This window comes from Vombatus ursinus, unplaced genomic scaffold, assembly GCF_900497805.2.
Source record: "Vombatus ursinus unplaced genomic scaffold, bare-nosed wombat genome assembly UNPS02014847.1, whole genome shotgun sequence".
Classification (NCBI taxonomy): Eukaryota; Metazoa; Chordata; class Mammalia; order Diprotodontia; family Vombatidae; genus Vombatus; species Vombatus ursinus.
This window is the reverse complement of record NW_020954625.1, coordinates 3,149,426-3,169,574: the sequence shown is the minus strand read 5'-3', so window position 1 is coordinate 3,169,574 and position 20,149 is coordinate 3,149,426. Positions and strand designations below refer to the sequence as shown.

The following is a 20,149-nucleotide window of genomic DNA, read 5'->3' as shown; positions in this document are numbered from 1 at the left end:
AACTGGAAAATTGAGGGGATGTCCATAAAAAGGGGGATGACTGAACAAGTTGCAGTATAAGGTTGTGGTAGAGTACTATCATGCTATAAGAAATGACAAGCAGGATGGTTTCAGAAAAACCTGAGAAGATTTACATGAACTGATGCAGAGTGAAGTGAGAAGAACCAGTAGAACAGTGTACATAATAACAGCAATATTGTACAATGATCAACTGTGAATGACTTAGCTATTCCCAGCAATACAATGATCCAAGGCAATTCTGAAGGACTCATGATGAAAAATGCTATCCACCTCCAGAGAAAGAACTGATGGAGTCTGAATATAGTTTGAAGCATCCTTTTGTTTCTTTGGGGGGGGGGGGGTGATTAATACTTTTGTTGCGCTTAAATGTAAAAAATAGTTTTCGACATGCATTTTTATAAGACTTTAAAAATTTTTAAATTTAGATTTTAAATTTAAATTTTAAATTTTAAAAAAATTTAAATTAAAAAAAATTTTTTAAGTTTTAAATTTTTTCTTCCATCACCACTCCCCAAGATGCCTAGCAATCTGATATAGGTTATACATCTGAACATATTTCCCACATTAGTCATGTTGTGAAAGAAGAAACAGAACAAAAAGGGAAAGCCACAAAAAGGTGAAAATAGTATGCTGAAATCTGCATTCAAACTCCATAGTTACTTCTCTGGATGTGGATAGCATTTTCCATTATGAGTCTTTTGGAAGTGTCTTGGATCATTGTATTGTTGAGAAGAGCTAAGTCAATCAGTTGAGCATCACATAGTATTGCTGTTACTGTGTCCAATGTTTTCCTGGTTCTGTTCATTTCAGTCAGCATCAGTTCATGTAAGTCTTTCCAGGTTTTTCTGAAATCTGCCTGCTCATCATTTCTTATAAAACAATAGTATTCCATTACATTCATATACCACAACTTGTTCAGCCATTCCCTTTTTTATGGACATCCTCTCAAATTTCCAATTCTTTGCCACCACAAAAAAGCTGCTATAAATATTTATGTACATGTAGGTCCTTTTCCCTTTTTTATGATTTCTTTGGGATATAGACCTAGTAGTGGCATTACTGGATCAAAGGGTATGCACAGTTTGATTGCCTTTTGGGCATGGTTCCAAATTGTTCTCCAGAATGATTGGATCAATTCACAACTCCACCAATAATGCATTAGTGTTCCAATTTTCCCACATCTTCTCCAACATTTATCATTTTCCTTTTCTGTCATGTTAGCCAATCTGATAGGTGTGAGGTGGTACCTCAGAGTTGTTTTAATTTTCATTTCTCTACTCAATAGTGATTTAGAGCATTTTTTAAAAAGACTACAGATAGCTTTAATTTCTTCATCTGAAAACAGCCTGTTCATTTCTTTTTCACTATTTATCAATTGGGCAATGACATATAGTCTTATAAATTTGACTCAGCTCTCTATATATTTAAGAAATGAGGCCTTTACCAGAAACACTTGCTGTAAAAATTATTTCCCATCTTTCTGCTTTCCTTCTAATATTGGTTGCATGGGTTTTGTTTATGCAAAAACATTTTAATTTAATGTAATCAAAATTATAAATTTTGCATTTCATAATGTTCTCTATCTCTGGTTTGGTCATAAATTCTTCCCTTCTCCATAGATCTGACAGGTAAAGTATTCCTTGCTCTCCTAATTTGCTTGTGGTATCACCCTTTATGTCTAAATCATGTACCCATTTTGACCTTATCTTGGTATATGGTGTGAGATATTGGTCTATGCCTAATTTCTGCCATACTATTTTCCAGTTTTCCCAGCAATTTTTGTCAAATAGTGAGTTCTTATCCCAGAAGCTGTAGTCTTTGGGCTTGTCAAATAGAAGATCACTATAATCATTTAGTACTATGTCTTATGTACCTAATCTATTCCACTGATCCATCACTCTATTTCTTGGCCAGTACCAAATAGTTTTGATGATTACTGCTTTATAATATAGCTTTAGATCTGTTATAGCTAGGGCACCTAACTTTGCAATTTTTTCATTAATTCCCTCAATATTCCTGACCTTTTGTTCTTCCAGATGAATTCAGTTACTATTTTTTCTAGATCTATAAAATAATTTTTGGTAGTTTGATTGGTAGAGCACTGAATACATAAATTAATTTGGTAAAATAGTCATTTTTATTGTATTTAAGACTTGGCCTACCCACAAGCAATTGATATTTTTCCATTGTTTAGATCTGACTTTATTTGTGTGAAAAGTGTTTTGTAATTGTGTTCATATAATTCCTCGGTTTGTCTTGGCAAGTAGACTCCCAAATATTTTATATTGTCTACAGTTATTTTAAATGGAATTTCTCTTTCTACCTCTTCTTGCTGAGCTTTGTTGTAATATATAGAAATGCAGATGATCTGTGGGGGTTTATGTTATATTCAGCAACTTTGCTAAGGTTATTAATCATTTCAAGTAGTTTTTTAGTTGATTCTCCAGGGTTCTCTAAGTATACCATCATATACTTAGATTCATGAGTGACCTAAGAATGATCATCACTCTTAGATGCAAGAGTGATAATTTTGTTTCCTCGTTGCCTAGTATAATTTCTTAATTTCTTTTTCTTCTCTTATTGCTAAAGCTAACATTTCTATTCTATCCTATTGAATAATGGTGGTGATAATGGGCATCCTTATTTCACCCCTGATCTTATTGGGAAGGCTTCTAGCTTTTCCCTATTACATTTAATGCTTGTGGGTGGTTTTAGATAATTACTACTTATCATTTTAAGGAAAGATCCATTTATTCCTATACTCTCTAGTGTTTTTTCCTTTTTTATAAATCTATTTATTTTAGTTTTCAACATTCACTTTTGTAAGATTTTGAGTTCAAAATTTTTTTCTCCCTTCCTCTCTCCCCTTCCCCCTCCCCAAGTCATCAAGCAATCTGATATAGGCTATACATGTACATGTACAATCATATTAAACACATTTCCACATTAGTCATGTTGTAAAAAAAGAATCAGAAGGGGAAAACCACAAGAAAGGAAAAAAAGTGAAAATAGAATGCTTTGATATACATTTAGACTCCATAGTTCTTTCTCTGAATGCAGACAGCATTTTCCATCATGCGTCTTTTGGAATTATTGTAGTAGTATTTTTAATAGGAATGGGTGCTGTGTTTTGTCAAAAGCTTTTTCTGCATCTATTGAGATAATCATATAGTTTCTGTTGGTTTTGTTACTGATATGGTCAGTTTTGCTAATAGTTTTCCTCATATTGAAATAGCCCTGCATTCCTACTGTAAATCCAACCTGGTCATAGTGGATTATCCTCATGATAAATTGCTGTAATCTCTGCTAATATTTTATTTAAATTTGTTTGCATCAATATTCATTAGAGAAATTAGTCTATAACTTTCTCTGTTTTGGCTCTTCCTGGTTTAGGCATCAGCACCATATCTGTGTCTCAAAAGGAATTTGGTAGAATTCTTTCTTTGCCTATTTTTCCAAATAGATTACATAGTATTGGAATTTATTGTTCTTTAAATGTTTGGTAGAATTTACTTGTAAATCCATCCTACCCTGGAGATTTTTTCTTATGGAGTTCACTGATGGCTTGTTCAATTTTTTTTTTTCTAAAATGGGGTTATTTAAATATTTTATTTCCTCTTCTGTTAATCTGGGCAATTTGTATTTTGGTAAATATTCATATTTTCACTTAGATTATCAGATTTCTTGGTATACAGTTGGGCAAAATAGCTCCTAATTGTTGCTTTAATTTCCTCTTCATTGGTGGTAAATACATCCATTTCACTTTTGATGCTGGTAATTTGGTTTTCTTCTTTTTTTAATCAAGTTAACCTTTGTCTATTTTATTAGTTTATTCATAAAACCAACTCTTAGTTTTATTTATTAATTCAATAGTTTTCTTTCCATTTTATTAATCCCTCCTTTGATTTTCAGAATTTCTAATTTGGCATTTAGGTGGGATTGTTCTTTTTCTAACTTTTTTAATTGTATGCCCATTCATTGATCTATTCTTCCTCTGTTTTATTCATGTAAGCATTTAGAGATATAAAATTTCCCCTAAGTACTGCTTTGGCTGCATCCCAAGCATTTTGGCATGTTGTCTCATTATTGTCATTCTCTTTGATGAAATTATTGTTTCTATGATTTGTTGCTTGATCCACTCATTCTTTAGGATTAGATTATTTAATTTCCAATTAATTTTTAATCTATCTTTCCATGGCCCTTTATTACATGTAATTTTTATTGCATTAAGATCTGAAAAATTGCATTTAATATTTCTGCCTTTCTGTATTTGATTGTGAGGTTTTTATGCCTCAGATTTTTATGGTCAATTTTTGGGTACATGCCATGTGCTACTAAGAAAAATGTATATTCCTTTCTATTTCCATTCAGTTTTCTCCAGAGGTCTATCATATCTAACCTTCCTAAATTGCCATTCAAATCCTCAAGTTCTTTCTTGTTTATTTTTTGGTTAGAGTTATCTAGTTCTGAGGCAGGGGGAGGTTAAGGTCCCTTGCTAGTATAGTTTTGCTGTCTATTTCTTCCTGTAACTCACTTAACTTGTCCTCTAACAATCTGGATGCTATATACCACTTGGTGCATATATGTTTAGAATTGATATTACTTCATTGACTATGGTACCTTTTAGGAAGATGTAGTTTTCTTCCTTGTTTCTTTTAATTAGACCTATTTTTGTTTTTGCTTTGTCTGAGATCAAGATTGCCAACCTTGCTTTTTTTTTTTACTTCAGCTAAAGCATAATATATTCTGCTCCAGTCTTTTACTTTTACTCTGTGTGTGTGTGTGTGTGTGTGTGTGTGTGTGTGTGTGTGTGTCTGCTTCAACTGTGTTTCTTGTAAACAACATATTGTAGGATTCTGGTTTTTAATCCACTCTGCCATTCACTTTCATTTTATGGGAGAGTTCATCTCATTCACATTCGTTTATGAATGTATTTCCCTCCATCTTATTTTTCCCCATTTTTATACTTTTCTCTCTCCTTTCACCCTGTCCCTCCTCACCAGTGTTTTGCTTCTGACCACCTCCCCTAATCTGCCCTCCCTTCTATCAGCCCTTTTCTTTCCTTTCTCCCCTTCTACTTCCCTATAAGGTAAGATAGATTTCTCTCCCCAACTGAATGCACATGTTATTCACTCTTTAAGCCAAATCCAATGAGAGTAAGATTCAAACAGTACTCAATCCCTCCTTTCTTTCCCTCTAATGCAATAAGTCTTTTATGCTTCTTCATGTGATGTTATTTACTCCATTCTTCCTCCCCCTTTCCTCCTCTCCCAGTACAATCCTTTTTTTCATACCCCTTAATTATTTTTTTTTATCATCACATCAAAGTCAACTTATACACACACCCTCTGTCTAAGTACGCTCTTTCTAACTGCCCTAATAGAGATACAATTCTTAGGAGTTACAAGTATCATTTCTCATATAGGTATGTAAACAGTTTAACCTTATTGAATACCGTGTGTGTGTGTTTTTTTTCTTTCCTTTTTACCTTTTTATGCTTCTCTTGAGCCTTGTATTTGAAGATCAAATTATCTGTTCAGCTCTGGTCTTTCACCAGGAAAGTTTGAAAATCTCCTATATCATTGAATGTCTATCTTTTCCCCTGAAAGATTATGCTCAATTTTTCTGGGTAGTTGATTCTTGGTAATGCAAGCTCTTTTGCCTTCCAGAATATTGTATTCCAAGCCCTCTGATCCTTTAATGTAGAAGCTGATAAGTCCTGTGTAATCTTGACTGTTGTTCCTTGATATTTGAATTGTTTCTTCCTGAATGCTGGCAGTATTTTCTCTTTGACCTGGTAGTTCTGAAATTTGGCTACAATATTCCTTGGAGTTTTCATTTTGGAATCTCTTTCAGGAGGTGATCAGTGGATTCTTTCAATAACTCTTTTACCCTCTGGTTCTAGGATATGAGGGCAGTTTTCTTTGATAATTTCTTGGAAGATGCTGTTCAGGCTCTTTTTTTTTTATCATGACTTTCAGGTAGTTCAACAATTCTTAAATTATCTCTCCTGGATCTATTTTGTAGGTCAGTTGTTTTCCCATGAGGTATTTTACATTTTCTTCTATTTTTTCATTCTTTTGATTTTGTTTGAATGATTCTTTATGTCTCAGAGAGTCATTATTTTCTACTTGCCCAATTCTAATTTTTAAGGAATTATTTTCTTTCATTAGTTTTTGTACCTCCTTTTCCATTTGACCAATTCTACTTTTAAAGGACTTGTTTTCTTTAGTGGGTTTTTTCCTCCAATTTGGCCAATTCTATTTTGTAAGGAGTTGTTTTCTTCTGTCAATTTTTTTGCTTCCTTTTCCAAGCTGTTGACTCTTTTTCATAATTCTGTTACGTAACTGTCATTTTCCCCCCAAGTTTTCTTCTACCTCTCTTATTTGATTTTTAAAAATTTTTTGAGCTCTTCCAAGAGGACTTTTTGGGCCTGAGACCAATTCATATTCGCCTTTGAGGCTTTGCATGTGGGCATTTTAACATTGCTGTCTTCTTCTGAGTTTGTGTTTTGATCTTCCCTGTTACCATAGCAGCTTCTATGGTCAGGGCTCTTTCTTGTCTTTTGTTCATTTTTAAAAGTTGAGCTCTTTTCCTAGGGTATGGGGGCACTATCCCAAGCTTCTTTCACTGGGGGCCAGGGGGCCTAGTCACTGACTTTCTGCACTTCTGGGTCTGGCACTTTGCCCACTGGGCTAGGGTCTGGCCTAGTCATGCCTGTGTGCCCTGGGTTCTTGGGCTGGCATTTTGCCTGCTGCCCTAGGATCGGAAGCCTCACAGCTAGCTTGCTGTGCCACTGGCCTGCTGAGCCAAACCCATAGGACCTCAGTTGATGATCTGTGCTATGGCTAAGAGTCTTCCACTGGCTTGCCTAGACATTACCTGTGCTGGACTGAGCTCCCTTTTTATCCAAGTGAGACAGACCTTTCCTGAAGTCCTAAATTATCTTAGGCTGGAAAATTGTTTCACTCCACCTTTTTGTGGGTTCTGTTGCTCCAGAATTATTTTAGAGACTTAATTTAATGTTGTTTCTGAGGGAAACTGGGGAGAGCTCAGACAATTTCCTGGTTTCTCTTTGCCATCTTGGCTCCATCCCTGCCCCTCCCCCCAGCATTTTTAATTAAAGCATTTTTATTAATTTTAATTAAGCATTAAAATTTTTTAAAATTTTCTTTATTTTTCTTGGGCTTTTTTTTTTGGTCTGTGTTTTCTTTCACAACATGACTAATATGGAAATACATTTTGCATCACTGCACATGTATAATCTTTATCAAATTGCTTGCCTTCTCAATGAGGGGGAAGAGGAGGAAGAAAGAGAATTTGGAACTCAAAATTTTTTAAAATAAATGTTAAAAATTGTTTTTACTTTTAATTAGAAAAATAACTTTTTTAAAAAAAAGAGAGAATAATCATAGACAGGAAGGCCCTAGCAGCTAGTGAGACCAGAAAAGGCTTTCCATAGAAGGTGGAGCTTCAGCTGAGTCTGGAAGGAAACCAGGCATTCTATAAGACTCTCCTCCTCACCTCTCCCCACACGGGGAATCATGCCCTCACCTGAGGGTGTGCTGCCCAAAGGAAGATAAATTTTGATGGCTGAAACTTACCTAGTTATCATGGGGTGTACTGGCTAGATTTCTTTCTTAAAGACCATGCCTTAAACCCAATTCACTCTTGGAGCTCATAAATTGGACAACAATAAGTCCATGCCCAACTACCACTTAATGGTTACTTTTTGGGCCCTCCAGGTTCAGAGTGAATGTAAATAGTAATCGTTTCCTCTTTTGGCCAGCAACCCTGAGGGCCTTCCCCTCCCAGTTTGATTTTTTTTTTTATTAAAGGGACCATCCCTTGACTCACTTCTTAAACAGGCCTATTCACTGAATGAGCAGCATTGCCTCACTCAAAGCGAGAACTCAGAAAGGCCTTAGATTAAAAAGGCCAAAGTCTCCCACTTCATCCTGGGCCATCTCCAGTTGCCCTGATCTATATCTGGCCAGTGGACCCAGTTGGTTCTGTAGGAGAAAGTGAGGCTAGTGACTTTGCACAGCCCTCCCTCACTTAAATCCAATTCATTTCCAAGTCATGTCATCATCTTTCTCATGTCATGGTCCTCTTCGAGAACAAAGGACAAACCACACAAAATTCTGAGTGAGAAAAGAGACCATTACAGGTATGATCAATAGACAGGCATGGAGATGAGAGATAGGATGTCATGTGTAAGGAACAGCCAGTAGGCCACTATGGTTTGATCATAGAGAGCATGGAGGGGAATAAAGTATAAGAGAGAAATCAGTATTTTAAATGCTCTGGTGTATCCATGATCTCTTTTATTAGAGGATGCCAAGCAATTCCTCTTCATCTTATATGATGTTTGTCCACATCCTCTCAGAAATCTGCTGTAGGAGGGTCAACGTGACTTGCTAGGTGACCTTTTCCTGGATCTCTTGGGCTGTAATTGTGTGGATACCTATGAAGCCCATGGGCCATCCATTGGTAACTATTACTCTGATTATTTGAAGAGAACACTTCCTTTTCTGGTCTTATGGCTCTCTAAGGATCCCCTTACTATCCATCAGTAAGTGTTTTATAATTGGGAACAATATCAGTTATAGTAGCTCATCTTGTAAAAGGATTCACAGCCATTTTCTTTTTTTCTCCTACCTTTCTGGGAGCAAGAATGTCAGGGCATTGCTTCAGTTAACACAATTTTTGCTTAAAGTTATAATCTTTACAGTTTCACCGTTTAAAAAAAAAAATTCACTAAGTTGCCTTTGTAAGCCCACTATGTTTGGATTGTAAATGCCTTTGAAATTTCTTCAGAGGAAAATGGAACTTTTTTTTTAATTTGGTAACTTACACTGTTCATCAAGATAGCTGGAAGTAAAGCCAAATTGGAGATCAAGTTGGCCGTGTCTGTGTTTCTCCTATATTTGGAATTCACTTCTCAAACTGAGGCTCAGGGTGGTTTGTTTCATCATCAGAGCCTTGGTTTAATAAAAATACTTTTGCTTTCTTGTCTCATCATTTTCTGATTTTATCCAATTATCCATAATGGATATTGGTAAGAAAAGATACACACATGTATACACACACACAGAACCCCACAAAAAATACAGAATCCTTGAATCTCAGAGACAGAAGGAATATTTGAGATCATCTGGTCCAAAATGTATTTGACCAGGAATCACTTCTTTAACAAAGAGGAATGGATTGTCTCAGGAGGTCATGGAAATGGCCTCTGAGTTTCCTCCAAATTCAGTGATTCTGTGATTAGTACTCATCCAGTGTCCACTTAAAGATATTCAGTGAGAGGGAACCCACTCCCTCCTTCAGGAAGTTCATTCCACTTTGGGATGGGTCCAATTGTTAGGAAATTATGCCTTTCACAAGGCACAAATCTGCTTCCCTATCACCATCACTAGTTTCTCCTACTTTTGTCCCCTACTTTTGGCCAACCAGCCTAGCAAATTTTGTCCTTCTCCTACATGACAGGCTCACATTCTATGGAGTCCACCACCATCCATCCCCTTTTCCACATCAAATATCCCCATTTCTCCATCAAATTCCCATATGACACGGTCTCTGTTTTCTTCACCATCCTGCACCTCTTTCTCTCCCTTTGCTATAATGTGACATCTAGAACTGAACCTAATGTTCTAGATATGGTCTGGCCAAGATGGAGTATAATAAAAGATTACTTCCCTTCTTCTGCTCACTAGTTAGGGGTAGGTGGTGGCACTGTGGAAAGAGGCTGTGGGAAGGAAGAACTGAGTTCAAATCTAGCCTCAAACATTTACTAGCTGAGGAACCCTGAACATGTAAGTCATGTAGACCCTGTCAGTGTCAGTTTCCTCAATTGTAAAATGGGGATAATAATAGCACTTTCCTTCTGGTGTTGTTGTGAGGAGCAGATAGCTAATATTTATCTTAAAAAACATTTAGAACAGAGCCTTGCACATAGTAGGCACTACATAATTGTTTGTTCCCTTCCCTTAATGCAGCCTATGATCGGACTAGTTTTTAGGAAGCTGATACTTAGTATTCTTGACTCAGATTGAGTGTGTGATCCATTAAAAAAAAAATATAAGAACTCATATTTGTCCATATTAAATTCCATCTTATTTGGTTTAGCCCTTTGTTCTAGTCTGCCTAGATCCTAATGGGTCCCTCCACTGCCTGAGTTCTCTCTCCCTACATTATGTCATTTTCAAATTTGATGAGTATATCATCTATGCCTTTTTCAAAGTCATTGATAAAAATGTTGTATGACACAATGCCAAGTGTAAAGTCCATTTACTTTAAATGTGCTCTGCCAAGACAGACCAACAGTCAATTGATTAGGCATCATTCATTGATGGGGATGGTCAACAGTTGACCCTAAATCAATAAGATGCCAGCCTTTCAGTGACATGACTTATTTTGATCAATGTGCTGGTTTTCCACATTGGCTAAAGATACATATTGTGCCAGTACAACACAGTTAGGAAAGTAATTGGGGTTGCTGTGAGGGGGTTCATCTGACATTATAGCTATTTTCTTAGTGGACTCATCTCAATGTTTAGTGGAACCCCAGCATTTCACAGAACTTAACCTGTGTGACGTTTAAAAAGTTCGAGACATAATTTCTGGGCAATTACTCATTTTATTAATAATGCTAGCATTTTAATAAAATGTCAGTAATACACTTGAATCCCAAAGACTATCGTGGTGGCGAGCTCATGACTTATATGTCCTTGAAGAGGGGTGTTCCTGAGAGTGGCAAACAACTCTGATTGGTTGACAATTAATTAAAGAATGAATATTACAACGAGGGACTGAACCTATTCTAAAGAATTTTGATTATACCATTTGCTTCTAAGTTACCCAGACTTTTGGGCAGTCTATTCAAAGAATTTATCCCCATCCAAACCTGAGTAAAAGGTTGGGTGGGGTTTGACCGAGATTGAGGAGAGTTAATTCAATCTCATTATCAGTAAAGTCCTTTGAAAGACTGAACTTTAAAATGAGGACTATAATGGGGGGGAGGGGTGGGGAAGGGAGACACACTCTGAATCTCCCTAAATCATTGGTTATTAATAATCATTTCTCTCACCTGGGATATAAAACCAACGAGAGTTAGTGGAAAGTCTTCAATATTGAACTCAGTCCATGTGCTGGAGTTACCCAACACTTTGGGAATGGGCCATGTGTTACCAAGATAAGAAATCTAAGGCCCAGAGAAGAAAAGGATGGCACAATTAGTAAGGAGCAGAGCTTAGATTCAAACAACAATCTCCCAACTCTGAATTCTGTGTTCTTTCCATTTTCCCAAAATTATGCCTTTGAAGGCTTTTGAGCAAGAAAATAGCATGATCCAGAGTTCTATTTTGGGGATATTAGTCTGGCAAATGCATACATGAGAGATGAAAGGGGGTGAGACCAGGGAGGGGCAGAGAGAACAGTCAGGTGTAATTAGTGTTGGATTACCCAGCAGGCACACATAGGGAGGCTCCCACCCGCAAGAGTTCACTAAGTGAAGGGAATCAAACCGGGTCTCAGCTCCACCCCCCATGCTATAGAGCAGTTTTTCTTCACTAAACCCTAAAAGCACATAAGGCACCTAGGTGGCGCCATAGTGCACAGAGCACTGGGCCTGGGGTCAGGAAGACTCATCTTGAGTTCAAATTTGGCCTCAGACATTTACTAGCTGTGTGATCCTAGGCAAGTCACTTAACCCTGTTTGCCTCAGTTTCCTCACCTGTAAAATGATCTGGAGAAAGAAATGGCAAACTACTCCAGTGTCTTTGCCAAGAAAACCCTAAATGCGGTCACAAAGTGTCAGACACAGTTTAAACAACTCAACAACAACAAAAGCATATAGGGTGATGTGAGAAGGGCAATATTGACCTCTGTGACAGACAGGAAGAAAATGGTGAAGAAAGAAAGACAAGAATTCTCCTCCCACCCCACCATGCCTCGTCCTCCATGAAATACTTTTGAAACCCATTCTTAAAACACTATTTCTTTTTTTTACTTTTTGGAGGTAATGTTGAATAGTGAAAAGACTTGAAGTCAGGAAGACCTGGACCTCTGATATTTCCTTTCTATGTGGACAAGTCACCTGATATCTCTGGGCCTCAGTTTTCTCATCTGCAGCATGAGGGTGACAACGCCTGGATTACCTACCTCACACGGTTGTGGTAAGGTCAAAAAAGATGTGTGAGAGGACAAAAAAAAACCTTTTAGATAAAATAATAGAACAATAACATTGTTTTCCATTAAAATTGTGGTGTAATTTTTTTTTGAAAAAGCTTTTCAATATGAAGCAGATTTTTAGAGTATGAAAGGACCTCAGGATGCATTGAATATAATCTGCTCCTTTTACGAAGGAGGAAATTGAGGACCAAGGAAACAGCTAGGTGCAATGAATAGTGCATTCGCTAGGTCAAGAGTCAGGAAAACCTGAGTTCAGATTTGACTTCAGATGCTTACTAGCTGTGTGACCCTGGGCAAGTCACTAAACCTGTCTGCCTCAGTTTCCTCAAGTGTAGAACAGCACCCACCTCACAGAGATGTTGTGAGGATGATCAAACGAGACAATATTTGTAAAGTGCTTAGCATAACGGCTGACACATAATAGGTGCTTAACTAATAAAATGCTTGTTCCCTCCCACCTTCCCAAAATGACTAACCTAAGTTCACCCAGGAGCAAATAGTAGAGACAACACTTGAATTCAGGTCTCTTTGCTTCTGATCTCCCTAATATAATGCACTATCTCCTCATGCTAGTTTTTTTTTTAAAGAAACTCTTACAATTTATGAGAATTATAATACTTCACATTTCCATAATGCTTCAAGATTTACAAAGCACTTTGCTCATGACAATCCCATAAGAATGGCAGGACAAGCATTTAATACCCTCATTTTACAAATAAGGAAACTGAGGCTTAAGTGATTTCCCTGATGGAACACAGCTATGGTGTCAGAGCTAAAAGTCAAACCCAGGCCTTCTCATAACAAACCTAGCACTTTTTTCATTACTTTATGGCATATTTATGAGGAAAGGTCTTGCAAGTTTCCAAGCTCCAGGCCCCAGAGACCCTGAATCTGCCATTGATTGCAACTGTCCATCAGTCAGTCAGTCAATAAGCATTTATTAAGGGCTTTTTGTGTGTTAAGCACTGTGGTAAGGGTTGGGGATATTAAGGCAAAAACATGGCCCTGGGGAGCCTCAAGGAGCTTACATTCTAATGGGAGAGACAACATACAAGGAACAATGTTCATACAAGATCTATACAGTGTAAATGGAGATAATCCATAGCCCAGCTGTAAAAATTGAAGACTGAGCAAGGATAACCCTGGGATGACCAAACTCCAGCTGTGAGAAGAAAGGGGAACTGGAAGGGACGGGAGGTTAGTCCACCATCCTAAGTATTCGCCAAGCTGGGCCCAAGGTTGTATCATCGTCCAACGTGAGGCTCTGGATGAAAGCAGCCGCTCACTGCTGAGGCAACTGTGCCAAGGTCAAACAAACCTTCCTGCCCAGGGTCGCCTGGCTCTGCCCCCACCTCCTTCCTCCCTCCCCTCAGTTTGTCATTGACCTTTAAAGCTGATGTACAGGCCTTGATGTCGAAAAAGGACAAGTTGAGATTACAGTGTGAGAAATTGGAACAGGAAAACAAAGAGAGAGAGAGAGAGAGAGAGAGAGAGGAAAGGAGGGAGGGAGGGAGAGAGAGAGAAAAGCAAAAGAGGGAGAGAGAGAAGAGGAAGAGGGAGGGAGGGAGAGAAAGAGAGAGAGAGAGGGAGAGAGAGAGATCAGAAGCCAGGAAAATGAAAAGGGCAGGAGGAAGACTAAGGGGCTTAAAGGAAGATGGGCATGGCCAAGGGCTTGCCAGGGCTGGGGAGGCCATATTGGAATTTGGAGATTACAGAACTGATCTCAAGGGAAGGGTATTCTTACTGAAAAGAGTAATTGGCATTTCTATAGCACTTGGGAGTAGCAGGGAGACCCAGAGGCTAGGAACCTGGCCAGCTTGCTTATTACCTATATGGCCTTCAGCAAGTTGCTTTCCCTCTCTAGGCCTCAGCTTTCTCATCTGTAAAATTGGAGTGGGGAGGCCTCTGAGATCACATCCAGTTGTAGAGCTATGATTCAGACTAAGCCCTGATCCAGTCGTTCATTCTACCAGTCCATTCAGTCAATGCTTCAATGGTTTTCATGCATTCCTTTGGGGAATTCTTTGACAAACATTTATTAAGTGCCTACTACGTTCCAGGCACTGTTCTAACCACTAGAGATACAAAGAAAGGAAAAAGCAGTCCCTGCCCTCAAGGAGCTTATAGACTGTGTGTGTATATCATTATCACAGAAAAGCAGATCCAAAGCATATGCCAAATAAATATTAAGTAACTTTGGGAGTGGGTGGAGGGGTGGGACTGAGTCAGCAATCAACAGGCATTTATGAAGTGCCTACTGTGTGTCCAGCATTGTGGCAAAGGCTGGGGATATAGAGAAAGGCAGAAACATGGCCCCTGGCCTCCAGGAGTTTCCATTCTAATTGGGGGACACAATATGCAAGCAACAATGCACGTAGAAGACACCTAAGGGAATCAGGAAAGGTCTGATAACTGTGAAGCCTTGTAGAAATAGAAGCTGTCCTGGAAAGAAGACCCACTGTTTACAGTTTAGGACGTGTCATTGAAAGACTTTATTTTGGCCCGTAGTTACAAACCAAGGCAGAGAGAAGCATCAGTTGGCACATAGAGAAGGATGATTCTATGGGGCAAACAGACCTCTGAATAGGAGCCATTCCAACAAGTTCTTATAGTATAGACGGAATATGGTCATGCTTGGCTCACAAGCAGTCAGTCACTGTCATTTAGGGCAGTTTGCGGAGTTTTAGGGGAGGGACTTTCTAACCTGCCAAGCTATTGTTGTCCCCAGGAGTCTGAGACAGGGCACTCTATTTGTCTTCTGGTTGTTCTTGCACAAGACCTGGAATAAAAGAAAGCAAAACACAGTGTTAGATGTGAACACTCCTGTTTATACTGAAATAGAGATTTATTCTAAAATGGCATTATTCACATCAAGAAAGGGATTATAAAGTGCCCTTGTCTCTCTGCTACCACAGAGCTAAATAAATATGTGCCCAGTGGTCCTGGGCTGAGGTTAGTATGTATAGGAAGATGGAGGGCATTGAAAATCTGTACATCTGGGGCACCCATGAGGGTCTTCAGGCATGAGATGCCCAAAGGACCATTTCACAAGATCACAAAACGTCTGAGTTAGAAGTGATGGTTAAAAAAAAATTAAAAATAAAATAAAAAAAAAACTACATGTGGAGGAGATGGTTAATGTAGTCCCACCCATACCTGAATAAGAATCTTCCCTCTCCTGTACAAGACAAATGGCCATCCAGACTCTGCCTGGAGACCTCCAGAGAAGGGAAGTGAAGACCTCCACTCCCTCTCAAAGCCACCTATTCTATTTCAGGGCAGATCTAATGGTTGGAAGGTCATCAAGCCAAATCAAAATGGCAGCAGCCTACACTGGTCTTTGTGCAGCTTGTTCCTATTTGTTGCTTGTCTTTCTGCCCTCTGCAGCCAGCCAGAAGAACTTCTCCAAAAGCAGGTAGGGAAGGGAGAGGATGAAGCATTTATTAAGTGCTTGCTGTGTGCCAGAGACTGGGCTAAGCTCTTTACAAATGTCATCTCATTTATTCCCCAAAGGGGGAGAGAAACAACAAGGAGCCTGGGCTTACAATAAGTAAGAGTTTAAAGGGACCTCTTAACCCCACACCTAAACAATAATCCTCTTTGCAGTATCCCTGTCAAATGACCACCCGACCTCTGCTTAAAGACCTCTGAGGAGGAGGAAGCCACCGACTCCCCAGGCAGCCGTCATCCCATTCAGGGGCAGTTCTCATTGTTAGGAAGCATTTCTTTACCGCGTCCTTCTCTTATCCATGTTCTACGTCTGTCCTCTGGGAACAGACAGAGGAAATCCAGGCCTTTCTCCAAATGAGCCAGCCCTTCTATCCCTGAGTCTGCTATTCTTCATGATGGACACCCCTCGCTTCTGCAGCGGACCCTCACGTGGTGCAACCATGGGGTCCTTCACCATCCTGCTCTCCTCCTCCTGACTTTCACAGGTTTATCGTATCCTTTGAAAATGGCAGTGCCCCTGAACCAAAGGCAGCATTCCAGGTACAGTCTTAACTGTCTTTCAAAATTTTTTTCTCCCAAATGCCCCCCTGCCCTTCTTAGCAGAGACAGGGGGTATGGATGGGGAATATTGTAGATGCCACCCAACATGGGGGATGTGCTGCTGGACTGATTTTTGTCCTTCTTTCTTATTTAATGTGTGTTTGTTACAAGGGATAGCTTCCTAGATAGGGGGAGGGGGGACATATTCAGAAATGAAAGTGAGGTAAAAACAAAAAAAGTCACTAAAAATAAGATTAAAGAGTTTTCATCTTTTTCTTTCTTCAGGGTTCAGCAACCACTTCCTTCATGAAGCCCTCTAAGCATTCCTGGGTGTTAGCATTCTCTCTCTCTTTCTCTCTCTCTCTCTCTCTCACTCTCACTCTCACTCTCTCTCTCTCTCTCTCTCTCTCTCTCTCTCTCTCTCTCTCTCTCTCTCTCTCTCTCTCTCTGTCTCTCTATCTCTCTGTCTCTCTGTCTCTCCTTCTCTCTCCCTACCTCTCATCACCTCATTGTACTCAGTCATATGTACTAAGTTTTCCCCAAAGAATGCCAGCTTCTGACTGTCAGGGACAGGTGGAGTTTGAACTCAGTTCCTGTGACTCCACAGCCATTGTTCTTTCCATTATACAAAGGTATGACAAAATTCAACCAAACAGCAATTCAGTAAGTGCCAACTAAATGCCAGGAACAACTCTGGACCCCAGAGAGACGAAGATCAAAATGAAACCATCCCTGCCCCAAGGAGCTTACATTCTTTTGGAATGATTCAGGATGAGTACAGAGAAATAAATACAAAATACGAGCACAGATTACAAGTGATTTCAAGATGAGGGGAGAGCTAACAGTCGGGGGAGTGGGCCAGGCGTCCCATAGGAGATCACACTTGGGCTGGACTTGGAAGGAAGCTAGAGATCCCAAGAGGCAGAAATGAGGAGGGGGTGCAGTCTAGACCATCTGTGCACACCAGAGATGGGGAAGGAACCACAGGGTCAGGAGAACAACCAGTGTGCTGGTTTGCTATCTTACCTCAACTTTGTATTTTCCCCAACATTGAACACAAGACCAAAGAACTTAGCGTGGCCCCCATGCCTCATTCTCTTTGTGCTCCAGAAGGGACTTTGATGCTTTTTGGGAAGCCCGGGCAAGAGTGGCCTTCCATGTAGACAGAATAGGTACCTGCCCCACCAAACAGGAAGGGGGCAAAGGTCAGGGAGGTGGGGGTCCCCCAAGAGAAACTTCACTGGCTTGGCAATTTGTTCACCCATGGACTGGCCCTGCATCTTGGGTAAGCAGGGAGAGCCAGGGCCAGGAAGCTGGAGGGACAAGGAGAGATGGATTACCCCATAAATCAATCCCAGGGCCCTGATTACAAAATAAACCATGAGGGCAGAGGCCTGTGGTTTTTATGATATTGCCCAGCCCACAAAATTTATTTACCGCCTGAGTGATCACCTTCCGCCTCCTTCCCCCATGCCCTTCACTGCACATCCTGTTGGGGGACGGGGGAAAGGGGGTGATGGGAGGGCAGGGCTGCGCCTCCTGGCCAGCAAGAAGGAGACTGACAGGCAACCGTGGTCAGACATGCGTGGAGAAAAAGATGGGCTGAATGGGACAGGAGTGGGGCCCGTGGAGAGAAGCTGAGCAATCACGAGCAAACAAGTGAGCTTTGGGGAGCCTAGTCACCCCGATACTCATCATGCAGAGGCTGGTGACCTCTTCTGCTCCAGCTGAGAGGTGGAAGAGTGGAGTCTTAGGGTCACAGTCAGAGAAACAAGGTTGGAAAGGACACCTTGAGGTCCTATGGTTCTAAGGTCTAATGGCCCTAGAGAGACAGCTTGACATAGAGGAGTAAGCCCGGTCTTGGAGTCCGCAACACTTGGGTTCAAATCCTGCCTATGACATGTACTAGCTATGTGACCATGGACAAGCATCATGGCGTGTGGCATTCATGTGTTCACCAAGTTCCTGGGCACACATTAATATTGTGGATTGGAAGTTACATAAAATATAGTCAGTGACTTAACTAGCTGTGTGACCCTGGGCAAGTCACTTAACCCCAATTGCTTCACCAAAAAATATATAGATATATATAGATATATATATAGATATATATACACACACATGATCAGTGGTTCCAGACTAATGGAAACATGTGATGAAAATTCAAATAAAGCCATTACTTCAGAGGAGCCATTATTCACACAAATCCCAATCCGGCTGTTTAGTAACTATGGAGTTAGAAGACCTGAGTTCAAATCCTGCCTGATACTACCCCTGTGACCTTGGGCAAATCACTTTCCTTTCTGAGCCTCAGTTTCCTAATCTGTAAAATAAAGGAGGGGTGGGAGTTGAATTAAACAGCCTTTGGAGTTCTTTCATCTCTAAATCTATATGATCTTATGAACTTCCTGGTCCCCTTCCTGACAACCACGTAAGACGAGTTTCTGATATGCCTGGGAGTGGGAGGATGACATTTCCACACCAGGAGTTACCACATGGAGAAAATAAAAGGTCTGAAACCCTTCTCTTCCCTCCCCAAAAAATAGTCTTATGATTCAACCAATCAAAAAGCATTTATTAAGGGCCTACTAAGCGCTAGGATGATCCTGACTCTCAAGTTCTAAGATCCTATGGTTCTGATTTAAATATTCTTGGGTTCTAAAAATTTGACTACAGTTCAATTACAGAGTTCACTCATCCATTGCCTCCCTGTCCCAGTGGGCCCCAGATAATCTGAGGGTGAGCCCCTAAAGCAGCAGGAGGGTGTCACATCTCCTTGAGCACAGTGCTTCCCACCCTTTTCAAGGAGGAGGCCCCCTTTTTAACCTTCAGAAATGTCCCCAGCTCCCCAGGATCATGGTGTGCTCTTAGCCACGTGCAAAGAGAGAAAAGCCATGATGACGAAAAGCTCCTTTGAGTTCAGAGACATTTGCTAATGAATCTGCGCTTTCTTCAGCCCAGCATCTCCAGCCATTTGAAAAATAGTCTTGTTTTTGTTTAAACTGGATTATTTGCTCAGTCCACCGAAGGTATGCTTGCTTATTTATTAGACTGGTGCCCACCGCATATTTTGTCGGAGCCAAACAAAGCTCAAGATGACGAGGCTGGTGGTCTACAAGGCTTCCCAAACTCCTTGTAATAACTCCTCAGCCTCCCAGGGATCCATGGCCCCAGGTTGGAAAGCCCTGATTTAGGATGGAGGGGTAGCAGTGAATTCTACACGCTCCTCTAACATCCAGGTGAGCGATGGCCCTCCCCTACTACCCAGGTGCTCTGACTCCAAATCTGCTCCTCTTGGCACAGTCAAACATCCACTTTTAACTTGGAAAGGAAAGGAGGGAGCTGAGCTCACCACTGCTGGTTCTGTAAATGTCAAGGCCACAGTGAAATCTCCTCCAGTTTTATTTAACTATGTAAATCCAGCTGGGGGGGGGGGGGGGGGAGAAGAGATCAAAGCCATCCAGGATGGCCCCTGGAGCATCCCCTGAGCTCCTTCCTCCACAGCCCCACCCAGGCTAGGAAGCCTCCTCCAGCTGCCCCAGGATTCACTGAGCTTTCTCTCCAAGAGGCCCGACCACACCATCAAACACCTAATTACAGACAGCCTTTGGAAGCTTTGTCATTATTTCTTGTGTGTGTGTGCATTTTGTCTCTGCTCCAAATTCACAAGCTCCAAAAGAGCAGGGTTTCCTAATCCAAGGCTCATCACTCACCTGTGTGACCTCGCAGAATGTCTTCCCTTCTCTTGGGATCCGTTCCCCTATCTATAAATGGAAGGATTGGACAAGATGCGTTTTCTGCATAGGCTCTTCCGGCTCTGACATTCTGTTCTGTGCTCGAAAGCCCTCCCAGCTCCCATGGTTTCTGTTCTACATTCCGAGGTCCCTCCCAGCCCTCACATGTTGTGTTCTATGTTCTGAGGTCCCTCCCAGCCCTCACATGT

General features: G+C 40.4%; 1 long non-coding RNA gene across 1 annotated transcript in view; it reads right to left on the bottom strand.

Annotated features, from left to right (window-relative positions):
• The window catches only part of LOC114026946, a 141,863-nt gene that overhangs the window by 53,027 nt on the left and 68,687 nt on the right, over window positions 1-20,149 (bottom strand). Inside the window, exon 3 of the long non-coding RNA XR_003567183.1 lies at window positions 14,921-14,995. This is a non-coding gene — a long non-coding RNA (uncharacterized LOC114026946). The remainder of the gene's footprint in view (window positions 1-14,920; window positions 14,996-20,149) is intronic.